The following is a 13,435-nucleotide window of genomic DNA, read 5'->3' as shown; positions in this document are numbered from 1 at the left end:
TAAAAATACTCATTTTATGATATATAATCCCCCCTTTTTTACTATAAACATATCTACAACCTTAATTCATCCAAACAATAACAAATATATTCACAGATAGAAATATGTACCTGAAATAAATGAGCTGTATGAATCAATAAATGGGCTGTATGAATCCCACCCCTGTTGTAAAGTGTGTGATGGCGGTGGGATAGGTTAAAGAAAACAGCTCTTACATGCTTCACAGGTGAAGGAAATACATGGCCTTTAAAACATAATTGAGTCATAGTTATAAGTGTCATAGTTGGAATTATAGGGTTGAAAGGGGCCTCACTGAGTTCAATGCCATGCTAAATCATCTCCAGCAGGTAGCTGTCCAGACTTTTTCTAAAACCATCCCAAGCCCTTGAGGTATTTAAAGAGTGCAATGAAGATATAGGCTGTGCTAGAAAGAGCCAGTTTCTGGTTGGAAGGTTGTGTTGGTGACTGCCAGCTTTTCTAGTAGTAGTGAGTGTCAGGGCTACCTGCCATAATGGGTTGAGGCTTCCACTTATCCAGGTTAGTTTTGGATATCTCTTTCGTATAGATTGACACTATATGATCCTGGCCCAAATGTTTAGTAAGTTTTGCTCAAATGGATTTTGCCATGATAATAATAAATGAAATCTAGGGTCTGAGCACTAAAGTCAGAATCATCCAAGCTGTTGTATTTCATATCACCATGTACAGATGTGAGAGCTAGACAGTGAAGAATGTGGACAGGAAGAAAATCAGTTGATTTGAGACATGGCACTGGAGAAGAGTGCTGAGGATACCACTGATGGCCAAAAAAGTCAAATGGGTACAAGAGCAGATCAAGCCTGAACTCTCTCTGGAAGTCAAGATGATTCAACTAAGACACATCATAAGAATGGAGGGCTCACTAGAAAAGGCAATAATGCTAGAAAAGGTAGAGAAAGAGAGGAAGATGGCTCCCAAGATGGATAGACTCAATTAGAGATGCTATGCATGAGTCTGCAGTACCTAAGCAGAGTAGTGGAGGGACAGGAGGTCTTGGAGATGTCTCATCCACAGGGTCACCATGAGTCGGAGTTGACTTGACAGCAGTTAACAACAACAAGGGTCTAAAGATTAACCACTGGCACTATGGAATAGGATCACCTTTTTGAACTAGGCAAAGTATCTCAGAAATCCAAAATCAAGGAAGGAGTTTTGGTGGGGAGAATATTGGAAGCAACCCCTAAAGCTCTCACAGTGAAAGTTGTGGTTAAGATGAACTAAAGGCTTCCTGGCTCACAGTTCATGTTCCTGAGAAAACAGTATGAATTCTCTGAACTGCTTCTAAGCTTAAGTCTAGCCTTCAACTCTAAAGCACCCAAGATGCTTCTGTGTGGTCGATGAGCTTGCTACAGTCTCAACAATACCATAGCTTGGTTCAACAAGAAGCTAGTATCCAGTCCTCATAGCTTCTTTTCTAAGCTTCATCATTGCGTTAAGAAAGCAACTAAAAATAGGAAAGACAGTGTGCTAAAAGCCTTCTAAAGTATGTTAGGGTTTTGTGTGACACATCATGATATATATTTTCACAAGCACAGTTTTCACACTTAATTTTTTCCCCCTGAGTTCTTTTAGCCCAGATCCCTTTCACCCCTCCACCTCTCCAATGTCTGGCTATCATATTCACGAAAAGCCAAAACAGTTAGTCTCACCACAAAGTGCTATAACTATGCCAGCCTCCTTGTAGTCTTTCAATGTGTGCCATATTTTTGAACTTGGGGCCTTTGGGACTTAAACAAATTGGCTGTCTTTCCTTTGAATTTGCTCAGACAGAGCTTGGACAGAGCCACTGCAGACAAATGAAGAGATATGTCCATGCATAAACAGAGCATGTGAAATGTTTTCCTGGATAGAAAGATACCTGTAAGCACTGAAAAATAAGTTGATCTTTGTGGTTATACTTGCTGAAATGCAAGCGAATATTCATGAAAGACTTATGTGCGGATGTGATGACAGCTCTTACAAGATGTTGATCCAGAGATAGACTTGGGTCTTTTGCAGTATTAACCATCTCATTCCTCTAGTTGCATCTATTAATGAAAGGCTTAATAAACTGAAGCAAATGTTTGGGTGTTGGACTAGGACTCTGGAGATCATGGGTTCAATTCCCTGCTCAGTTGTGGAACCCACTGGGTGACCTTGGGCAAGTCACGCTCTCTCAGCCTCAGGGGAAGGCAACAGCAAACCTGCTCTGAACAAAACTTGCCAAGAAAACCCTGCGATAGGGTCACCATCAGTTGGAAACACACACTGATGGTGTGTTTCAAAAGGCTACATAAACTCAAGAAACAGCTACTGCTGCTAATACTATTCAGAACATGGACTACAGTTCCCAGAGTCTTCCAGCCAAAACAGTCAGTGGATAAGCTGTCTGGGGGATTTTGGAAACTGTAGTCTAAATGTATGTCTGCAGTCTGATGACTATATAGTAGCTTACATTTGTTCTTCAAACATATAGATGTGTTAGTCTGTAGAATCAGTATGCAGAGAGATCCTGTAGCACCTTTAAGACTTAGGGAAGTTAAATCTTTCTTTCAGTTAGTCTCCAAGATGCTACAAGCTCTTTTTTTGTGAGGGTTTTGTTTGGAGTGGGGGAGGATTGCTGAGGCCTTTAGGAGGAGAAATTCACTTTTGAAATTAACTGTACACTTCTCCTTGAGGGTTCAAATCCCAAGTCTGCTGTGGAAACCCACTTGGGCAAATCACACTCTTGGGTTTTCTTGGCATACTTAGGGTCACCATTAGTCAGAAATGACTATAAGGCACACAACAACAACAACAACTCAGTGTATCTCCTGTCTGTTTAACATTACTTGCCTTGCCTCCAGTTTTTGAAAACCAGAAGTGGATTTCCATTTACTTTCTGTTTTGTCCCTTTTCCTAACTTGGGGGCATTTTTGACAAACTGAATAGCCTTCAAAGTTTCCCAGGGTAGGAGGTTGATTCCCAGACACACTGGAGTTGCCTACCCTGCCCTAAACCATTTTAGACCATTTAGTAGGTCAATGGTAGTATTGTTACTTGTCCCAGAAGAAAAAAACAAACAGGCTTTTGATACTGGGAAGACATGTTTCCTTCTTCCATGACCAGCCATCAGAATCCTTGCTGTTTTCTGAGCTAGTTGGAGCTTCCTGAAGTCTTTAACACCTGGCCCACATTAAGTGCATTGAGTAATCTAACCTAGATGTTCCCAGAAAGGAAGGAGGACTGTGGCCAGGTCACATGGAACCGTAGTACACTCTCTCCTCTTTCCCTTGGATCCTTGCTAGGGATGCTGTTCTGATTTGTGATGCAGAACTTTCATTAGAAAAAGCTACATTTCACAAAGTGGTCTGTATTAATAAGAATCGTCATCATAAGCACCCTAAAATATTTAGACTGCAATTCAGTATCAGAAGTACGTCTAGGTAAATGGACTTATATCTGTGGGAAATAGAATTGAGCAGTTTAGTAATGTCCATATTCAGTAAGAGGATGCCATGATGCTACTATGTAGAGGAGCCAGTGAACTGACCATTGCACATTGGGACAAATGCATATCAGAATCAATGAGCAAGGGGCACTGATGTGCACTGGGACCGGTGTGCACTGAGCATTCCCAATTACCATCCAGAAAATGGCTAGTAGGCACTGCCAGTGCTCATCATAGAGCCCAATGTGCATTGGGACACTCTTGCCAACACACGGATATGCAATTCACTGGGAAGGTTTATAATACATCTCCCATGTACTTAATTATATGTAAAGTTATGCAGGGTAGACCACAATATAGACTTGTGGCCACTGCCATTAAAAGTCCACAAGACTCTTTGCTGGTTTTGTGTAGCTGCTATGAGCGATTAATCTCCTGAATAGAAAGCAGGAATATTATTTTTGAAACCAAAAAGATAACAAAAACAAAGTGGAAACGGGGATAAGTGGATTTTCACACTCTTGCAACAAGGAAAGCATTTGCACGTGGCTGCAATTGTACATCAAAGAAATGGAGCATAACTTCATGCTTGTGCAGAGTTACACGGTGCAACGCTTTAATGTTAGTGCACTGCCATGATTTTGTAACTGAATTCACATCTGCATGCACAATGTGCAGTCATGGGCAACATGCAACCATGGGTGATGGCGCCATATGTGCAACTCCATTTCTGCAGCCTTGAACTGAATATGGCCATTCCACATGCAGCAAAAATGCCCAAGCACTTCTGTAGAGGATCTTACTCATGCATAAGACACCAACAGGATTCTAGTCCATGTGCTCTGTGACTTAATAAAATGAACACTGTATGTCTTTGGAAGATGCCAGTGCCTTTGAACAGGGAATGATGGACAATGAAGACAATATGGAGCAATAACAGGTACCTGAAGATACTGAAATGGCACTAAAGATGCCAGATGCCTGATTTTGGAGACTGCTGTCCTGAACAGAGCTTGGAAAAATTACCTTTTTGGAGTAAAACTCCAAGATGTCCTAAACCAGTATGGCCTGTCAGATCTCTTCCCTATCCCAAATGTATATTTTTGTAAGGCAAGGGAGGTTGTTGAAGAATCCTTGATACCAATAGGGAAAATACTCAGTACATGCTTAGAAACACATTTATTTTCTCAGATTCTCCAGTGGTGAAAAACAGGTGTAAACACGTAAGCCTGGTTAGCATTCTCTCATGTTGAAACGAAGAAGCACCTGACTGCCTTACTTTCCTTGTTTGTTACTCTGCCCTGCCTGCTTTCTACCAGATCTAATAATAATAATAATAATAATAATAATAATAATAATAATAATAATTTATTTATATCCCGCCTCTCTACAAAAGCAATCAGGGCGGCTTACAAAGTTAAAATATACAGTCCAAGGGAATGATGAAGGGTCTGTACTCTGTTTTTCTCTTCCAGCCTACCCACAGAGTCACTTGTATCTCAGAGCAATGTTTCCTCCCACTCATTGTTTCCATCCATGCCTTTGCCAAAGTGTGGGAATCAGAAGAAACAGCATTGTTCTTACAAAAATTCAGAGCCCTAGCTTTGTATACCCACCCCAACACAAACTGCCAAAGGGTGGGAGAGGGGAACCAATGTTTGTGGAACCAACCATAGAATGGTGGAATTGGAAGGGATCACAAGTAGCACTTAGTACAACCCTCGCCATGTGAGAATGCGCAAGCACCCTCTCTCCATCTATGTAGCTCACTGAACATGGAAAAATTGATTTGGCGGACTACAGTGGTCAGACTTCCATCTGGCTAGTGGATTCTGGGAGTCATAATCCAAAAACAGAAGGTCTGAAATCTTAGGTGAAATGCACTTGTCTTTAGTCCCATCTCCTACATAATGCTAGGCAAATTCAGGCACAGCTGCACAGCAAATATTTTACAAAATTTCAGTTTCAGAGCTCAGCCTTAGAAGAAGAGAGCTTTCCTGAGCATGTGCAGAAAACACATTCTTGTCACTACAGTTGTGCATCAGCTCTTGGGATGCCTAAGAACAGAAGAATGAAAAAAAAAACCCATCTTCCAAGTCAAATAGTATCAAGTTACAGGCAACCTTGGAGCTCGGGCACCTGTCAAGTTTTGTAAAATGAACCACAAGTGGTAATTTACTATTCCTGGCTTGTAACAACCCTTCCCCGTACCCCCAACCCATTGGAAATGACAACTCCTTGCACATCTCACCCCATTCTTTGCATTGGCATACCTAGTTGCTATTCTCCTCTCCCCACACGTGTATCTTAAAACAAGGAAAGATGAGAGCAAACAGGAACCTGTCACGGTGAAACAACTGACAGCTTTAAGAGGAACCCTTTAGGGTTTTTTCCCTCAACAGGGAAGGGAGAAAAAGCAAAAAAACTTGGAAAGTGACTATTTCTCTCTCCTTCCATGAACAAGAGCCATCCTGTCCTCTGGGGGAGAAAGAGAGGGGCCTTACCTGCATGTGCTGGGTCCAAATTCACCATCCTGCTAGAGGAAAAGTATCTGCCACAACCCAGCCAGCCCTCGTCCAAAGTGGTGGCTCGTGGGGCTGCCAGCTTCCCTCTGCCCCTTAAGTAGACCAAGATTCTCCTTCTGCCACCTTTCTGTCTTCCCTCCAAATTCTCTCTCTCTTTTTTTCCTCTGTCTTGCCAGCTGCTGTTAGTGCTGCTCCTTGCTAGCACTTCTGGCGTGGCAGTGCCGGTTGCCACATTGAGGAGGCAGGTGAGAACAGTTGCCCGGGCTTCTGGGACCGCACCCCCTTTGCACAGCTCATCCCTAGGTAAGGCAGTTTATTTATTCAATTTTTCCCCTGTGTTTTTTTTCTCTCTCTCTTTCTTGTGTATATGTGTGTGTGTTTTCATTTTATGTCCTAGGAACTTTGGCAAGCGGCCCATGCAAAGTGGGCGATTTGCATATGAGCAACTTTTTCATTTGGGCCCCAGTCTTGGGAGAAGGGAGGTAGAGCAGCAGAAGAGGGAAAGGGAAAAGAAAGATGTGGGGGAGACAGTCAGATGCTCCCCACTTAATGAACATCTCAGTGATCTTTTCTGATGGGTTGGTGAGGAACACCACTCTCATATGATTTGGGGTGCTCCCCCTTGGATCTTACTCATCATTACCCCCTTTAGGAAGCATAGCTGGCTTCTCTCCCACTTGCAAGGCTGGGATTTCAGGCAGGCCAAAGACACACTTGCTTGGGCATGCTGGAAGGAGCAATCCAAAACCCTGCAAGGAAGGTATCGAAGTGCTTCGAAAAACTCCAGAGAAGAGAGAGAGAGAAGGCTTTTGATCTTCAAAGCGCCAAGGCCGGCAACGATCACTTCTCAAGGTGCTTGTCTTGTTCTCTCAGCCCCAAGAGGCAATGGGGTGCGTGAACCTCCAACAGTGCAGAGGTGTGTGGGTATGGGAACAGCGTGTGTGAGCATGGGGCCTCCGAGGATTGCAAGGTCCCGGTGACTAAGCCTTCACGATACCAATCTGGAGAAGTGGAGAAACTCGGGGCCCAGAGACATGGTGGTGAGGGAGGAGACATGACTTGCCCGAGGAGCCAGGGAGGCAATTGGTGGCAGAGGCAGGATCAGAGTAGGCATGCTTTGTGCCCCCTCCAGGCTATGATACCTTGGGCTGGAAGATGTGCTCCTCACTTTGGGCAAATTGGCTCAGGCCTCCCTCAAGTGTGATATAACCAAACACCAACCCTGCCACTATCTTCCCCATAAAACTGTGGGTGAATTATGTCTGTCTCAGCTATCAGGAGAGCAACTTTTCACTTCTTGTTGTTCAGTGACATTGTTTCCAACATATGGCGACCTTAAGGCCACCCTGTCATGGGGTTTTATTGGCAAGGTAGGCTTGCCCTTGCCTTCCTCTGAGGCTGAGAGATTGTGACTTGGGGATTTGGGGATTTGAATCAAGTGGGGGATTTGAATCAAGTGGGGATTTGAACTGTGGTCCGCAGAGTGGCAGTCTGACTCTCAACCCAGTACATCACACTCTCTGTGGGAGTGATAGGAACATACAAACAACAACAGCAGCATAGGAAACATGATAGGAAGGTGCCTTATATCAAGTCAGAACTTTGTTCTGACTCAGTAATGTCTACACCAGTGATTCCCAAGGTTGGTTTTCCAGATGTTTTGGACTTCAGCTTCCATTATTCCTGAATGTTGGCCAAGTTGGCTTGGGCTTCTGAGAGCTGAAGTCTAAAATACTTAGAGGACCAATGTTTGAGAACCACTGGGAGGGTAACTACTGGGAGGAACCTTGAAGGGATGCACCTCACCCTCCACCAGAAAAAAACAACCCCAATTCAAATCCATTTTTCTCCCCAAACCATTTCAAGGAGGCATGGGGGCATTTGAACCATGTTTTTAGTCCCTTCTGACACCATTTTAGGCTCAGGAGAGGTTGCTTTCTTGTCAATAAGTTGTGAGAACAAGTTACTACTGGTTCACATCCACTTTCAAAACAGACCTCTCCTAGGTCTAAATGGCCTAGGTAAAAAGGCTCCCCCACCATTTAGGGCCAATTTTGTTTTTACCCCAGGGTCTCAAGAGGTCACCAAATGGCCCACAGGGTGCACTTTGCTCACTTTGGTCTACACGCTAACTTGATGCAGTTTCCAGAGTTTCAGGCACAAAACTATCCAGCTATCCAGAAATCTAGAAATTTCTGAATGCTGAACAGGGATAAATATACCAATGGGCTATGGACCCACTGCTGTGAAGTGAGTTCCATGTGGCTTCACATGGGGTTTTCTTGGCAAGATTTCTTCAGTGGAGGTTTGCCATTGCCTTCCTCCAAGGCTGAGAGCATGAGACATGCCCAAGGTCACCCCAGTGGGTTTTATGTCGCTCCTTCCATTTGTACAGTTTGTACAGTTAGCTATGCTCCCCACATCTGGAACAGAAGTCAATAGATGTTAATGTTGTCTGTGTTTTTTTTAAGTTAAAAGTCCACAATCCAACCAACTCAGATGTGAAAATAAGGGTTTCTAGAAGACATTTGCAAAGAATTATGGAATGGTGTACCTCTGAGCACACGCTTAGCTATATAGCTTGGGAAGTTCCTTTTCAAAAACAATCTCCTCTACCATTTAGTGAAGCCACGTTCCTGTAACTACAACAGTAACTTTAAAAGTTGCAACTCAATTTCAAAAGAAGTGGGGGGGATCCCTATGAAACTACCCCTCATCAATTTACAGCCACAGTGTAACTTATTTGTTGTTGTTATGCACCTTCAAGTTGACCCAAACTTATGACAAACCTGTCCTAGGGTTATCTGCCAAGATTTATTCAGAGGAGGTTTGTCATTGCTTTCCCCTGAGGCTGAGAGAGTATGACTTGGCCAAGGTCACCCAGTGGATTTCCATGGGCAAGTGAGGATTTGAACCCTGGTCTCAAGTCATAGCCCAACACTCAAACCGCTACACCAACTGGCTTATATGTGCCTTAGGCGGTGTACAGACCGCCCCTTTGGGGTGGCCTGCACCCGACCCTTTCCCCGACAGATTGGGGCCTCAGCTGCCACAGCTGCCACTTTTCCAGGCCACGGGGAAGCGACAAAAGGCCACTTCCCCCCAGCCTGGAAAGGGGTGTCCTTGGGGCTTCAAGCCCCAAGGACACCCCAACAGCATCAAGGAAAGGGAGAAAGGGGCCACTCGGCCCCTTTCTCTTTTATGTCTCTGGCACAGCCGTGTAAAGGCTGTGCCAGTGACACAAACACAGGAAGGAGCTCCAAAATGGAGCTCCTTCCGGTGCTGCAGAAAGGGCACCACAGGCACCCTTCCGCGGCGCAAGGACGTCATGTGCGCGCTGCTCTGTTTGGAGGCGGCATGGCCGTGACGTCGTAATGGCGGCGCCCATGTAGAATGGGCGCTGCCATTACAATGTACTAGGGATGCGGGGCATCTGGAAAGGACACCCCGAGGCAACCGTAGTATGCGTGCAGGCCTTAGTTATCCTGAAAGTAATTACGTATAAGTAATTAGGATCATAGCCAAAATATTGTAAAGGCACCAGACAGCATCCGATCTTGGAAACTAACTAGGGTCAGGGCTGGTCAGTACTTTAAAGAGGGTGTTGTTATTGTGTGCCTTCAAATCATTTTCAACTTAGGGTGACTCTAAGGCCATCATAGGGTTTTCTTGGCAAGATTTGTTCAAAGGAGGTTTGCCATTACCTTCCTGTAAGGCTGAGAGCATGCAACTTGCCCAGCGTCACCCAAGTGTGTTTCATGGCTCAGCAAGAAATCAAACCCTGGTCTCCAGAGTTGTAGTCCAACACTGAAACCGCTATGCTACGCTGGGACCACCAACCAATACCAGATGATGTGTGCTATATTTTAGAGGAAAACTACCTCTGAGTATTCCTTGCCAAAGAAAACCCTATGCAATTAATAGGGTCACCATAAGTCAGTCGATGAGTGGAAGGTACACAAACACACACTCACACACACAAAATATGACTATTAATGACACCCGCTCAGCAAATAACTTAAGGGACAGGGGGCCTGGATTGTGTATGTAGGCAAGGGGAAAACTAAGGCAGGCATGAAAGGTCATTGATCTGGGCACCTGAAACACCCCTTGTCCAGTTGCCACAGATATTCACTGCAATTGTCCGCAGTGGTATAGTATCTTTTAAAAAAAATGATTTTGTGTGTGAGAGGAAGGATTAAAGGAGAGGGATGAGCCAAGGTGGAGAGTCTGGTGCTACTGGGGGCATGATCTGAGGATGAATGCAGTCTAAGTTGTATGCAAATTATGCAAAGCTGGCTATCTGCATGAACTTTATGCAAATTTTGTCATGGAGCTTCCTTGCTGAAACCAGAGACCTTGCAAGCTTCATTTCCACTCTAAATTCTGCCGCACTGTTCTGTCCCGAACATGGGTGGGGGAGAAAGTAAATCCTGCTCTGCTCACACACAAGATGCAATGCCAAAGCCCATGATAGGAGCGTGCCAAAAAAATCTGGACGTCAAAGGAGGCACATGCCAACATTTTCCCCATGCACTTTGCAAAGAGCAAAAGGATGGACAGAACACCTGAGTTCCATCTGTGTATGTAACTTCAACTCACCTGTTCAATTGTGGTAACTCCATGAATTTTATAGGGCTTTCATAGGCAAGGAACACTCAGAGGTGGTTTTGCTAGTCCCTACCTCTAAAATACAGCCTACAGCATTCATTGGCATTCATTGGAGGTCTCCTATCTAAGTACTAACCAGGGCTGACCTTGCTTAGTTTCCAAGATCAGACAGAATATGGGGCCTTAAGTGTATTTTGGCTGTCTACCCTGTTACTATTCTGTCCTGACATATAAAGCAGAAACTCCTTGAAACACACACACACACACACACACACCTGATAAATATGCATCTAGAATAGAGTGGGTGAAGTGTGCTCTCAGCAGCACATGTGGATTCCCTTCACAAGGATGTTTTGGTGGACCCTGCAAACCAACATCACCTCTTAAATATCTGCATGTAGAACTACATCACTACATCACTATGCAACCCCCTTGCAGAACAGCAACACTGTTCAATACATATCAGTGACTAGATGCCATTGTGCAACGTTTATTCACAATGAGCAAAGCACAACCGCAATGCACCATGCTGCTGTACATGCAACTCCACTTCTGCCACTGTCAACACAATATGTCTATTGTGCAAGGGAAAATAGCATGACATGCATGTGTATATGAACAGGATGCCAGCCCCTAAAGCACTAGATTGACCTTTTCTGGCCAGAAAATGAGGCTAGACCACTGCTCCTGGAAGTCTCAAGATGCAACAATTCACCTTTTAAATAGGTTGCAATGTTTCCCAACTCAGTAGTCCATTAGTATCTTCTAGGGTTTGGTTTCAGGGTCCCTGTGGACATCAAAACCCATGTCTCATTATATACAGTGCCATAGTCAAATGGTGTCTCTTACATAAAATGGCAAAATCAAGGTATGCTTTTTGGATTTTAAAAATATTTTCAAACCATGGATGGTGAACTTCATGGATGCAGAATCCCTGGACAGGGAGGGCCAACTATACAGTGTAACACACACACACACACACACACACACACACACACTCACACACACACATTGAGAGAACCAAAAATGAACTTCTGTCCACTTTGGGTTTCCTCTTCTATTTTAGTAGCCTGATTCTAAGGCATCCCAGGGCATATAGTTGCCTACCCTGATCTAGACTCTTAGGGGCTTGAAACCCTGATGAACTTCTACGCCTTTGATCCGTAACTACTTCCTTATACCATCTTTGCAGGACAATCCATGCATAACAATGCCGTTCATGTTGCTTTCTCTGCTACCACCAATACTGTAGCTGTCTAGATGCTTGGTGTGCAGTGCTTCCTTGTGGATCTGTATGGAATTACACAAGACCAATTTATATTTATGCAAACAAATCCTGTAGCACTTTTGAGATTAATAAACTGCGTAAAAGGAATTGTAGCATAAACTTTCATAAACTTGCTCCGCTTTCTCAAATCTGAGGAAGTAGGCCAAATTTACAAATGCTTATGCTACAACCTCTTTCCCACAGTTAGTCTCAAAGGTGCAACAAGAGCTCTTTGCATGCTGACATTCCAGGCCGACACAGCTATGTCTCTGAATTATATTACTTTAGTTTTCAAAGAAATAGCTGTGTGTAGTCTCTTGCAGCATAAAAAGGAGGAAGGGGTGAAGGAACCTTTAAGACTAACTGCTTTCTATTTCTGCATGAAATTTCGTGGATATAAACCCAAGAAGAATTCAAAGAAATTGTTTTTTTACATCCATGAGAACTCATGCAAAAATACTAACAGGTTAGTCTGAAAAGTCCTGCTACATTTCTTTTCCTCCAGCCCCTCCATCTGTCCTTTATATATTACTTTTGGCCAATGCTTTGTTGACTGTAATAAAGGCTTTTGGTTTGGTTCTGTATATTACTTTGCAGGTAGCGCTCAGTTAGCAAAGCCTCCAAAAAAGCAGGTTCTTTTTATAAAGTCTTTTTAGGCCTGCCCAACCCTCCTTTCCTCTTGTCCTTCAGTTAGAATTGTGTTTGTTTTTAAGCAGCATTGGCAACACCTTTAGCATCCACATCTGCAACATTGTGGGACCTGGGTTGCAGAAGCATGCCTATATTAAACGATGCAATAAAGTGAAGTTGAAGGCTTTCATGGCTGGCATCCATAGTTTTTTCTGGGTTTTTCAGGTTATGTGGCCATGTTCTAGAAGAGTTTGTTCGTGATGTTTTGCTAGCATCTGTGGCTGGCATCTTTGGCCACAGATGCTGGTAAAACGTCAGGAACAAACTCTTCTAGAACCTGGCCACATAACCTGAAAAACCCACAAAAAACAAAGTAATAAAGTTTGGGCAGGGAAAAAGTAGGAGTGTCCTCTAGCCAATCCATCTGTAGCTATGTGTGCCTCCTTACAACAGGCGAGGTAAACAGCAACTGCCCTTGGAATCCCTTACTGAACATGCTAGAACAACAAAACAGAGAGACAAAGCATACAAGTCTCAGTAACTTTCCTCAACATGTGGGAAAAAACATAGATCTGTAAGTTTGGTCCCCTAAATGGAAATGATTAGAAGAGTGGAGGCAGGTGAAAGAAAAAATAATAATCCCTGGATGCATTTTGGAAGAAGCTCTGAAGTGGTCTCCAGAAGATTCCAAATGTTTCTGTTGACTCATGCAATGCTTACCTGACCTGGTTGTTTCATATCACATATGCTTGTCTTTTGTTCTTAATAAAAAGTCTGCTGAAACACATTTAAGCTGTTCTTCTTTCTCACTCATTCATGGGGTTACCACAAGAACCAGCCTAGAACAGTGGTTTGAGTGATGGACTATGACTCCGGAGACCAGGGTTTGAACCATGGCTTAGCCATGTTAACCCACTGGGTGATCTTTGCAAGTCACAGTCTCTCAGCCTCAGA

The sequence above is a fragment of the Sceloporus occidentalis genome, unplaced genomic scaffold (assembly GCF_023333645.1).
Source record: "Sceloporus occidentalis isolate IW3139 unplaced genomic scaffold, rSceOcc1.0.p SCAF_9, whole genome shotgun sequence".
Classification (NCBI taxonomy): Eukaryota; Metazoa; Chordata; class Lepidosauria; order Squamata; family Phrynosomatidae; genus Sceloporus; species Sceloporus occidentalis.
This window is presented reverse-complemented; position numbering follows the sequence as displayed.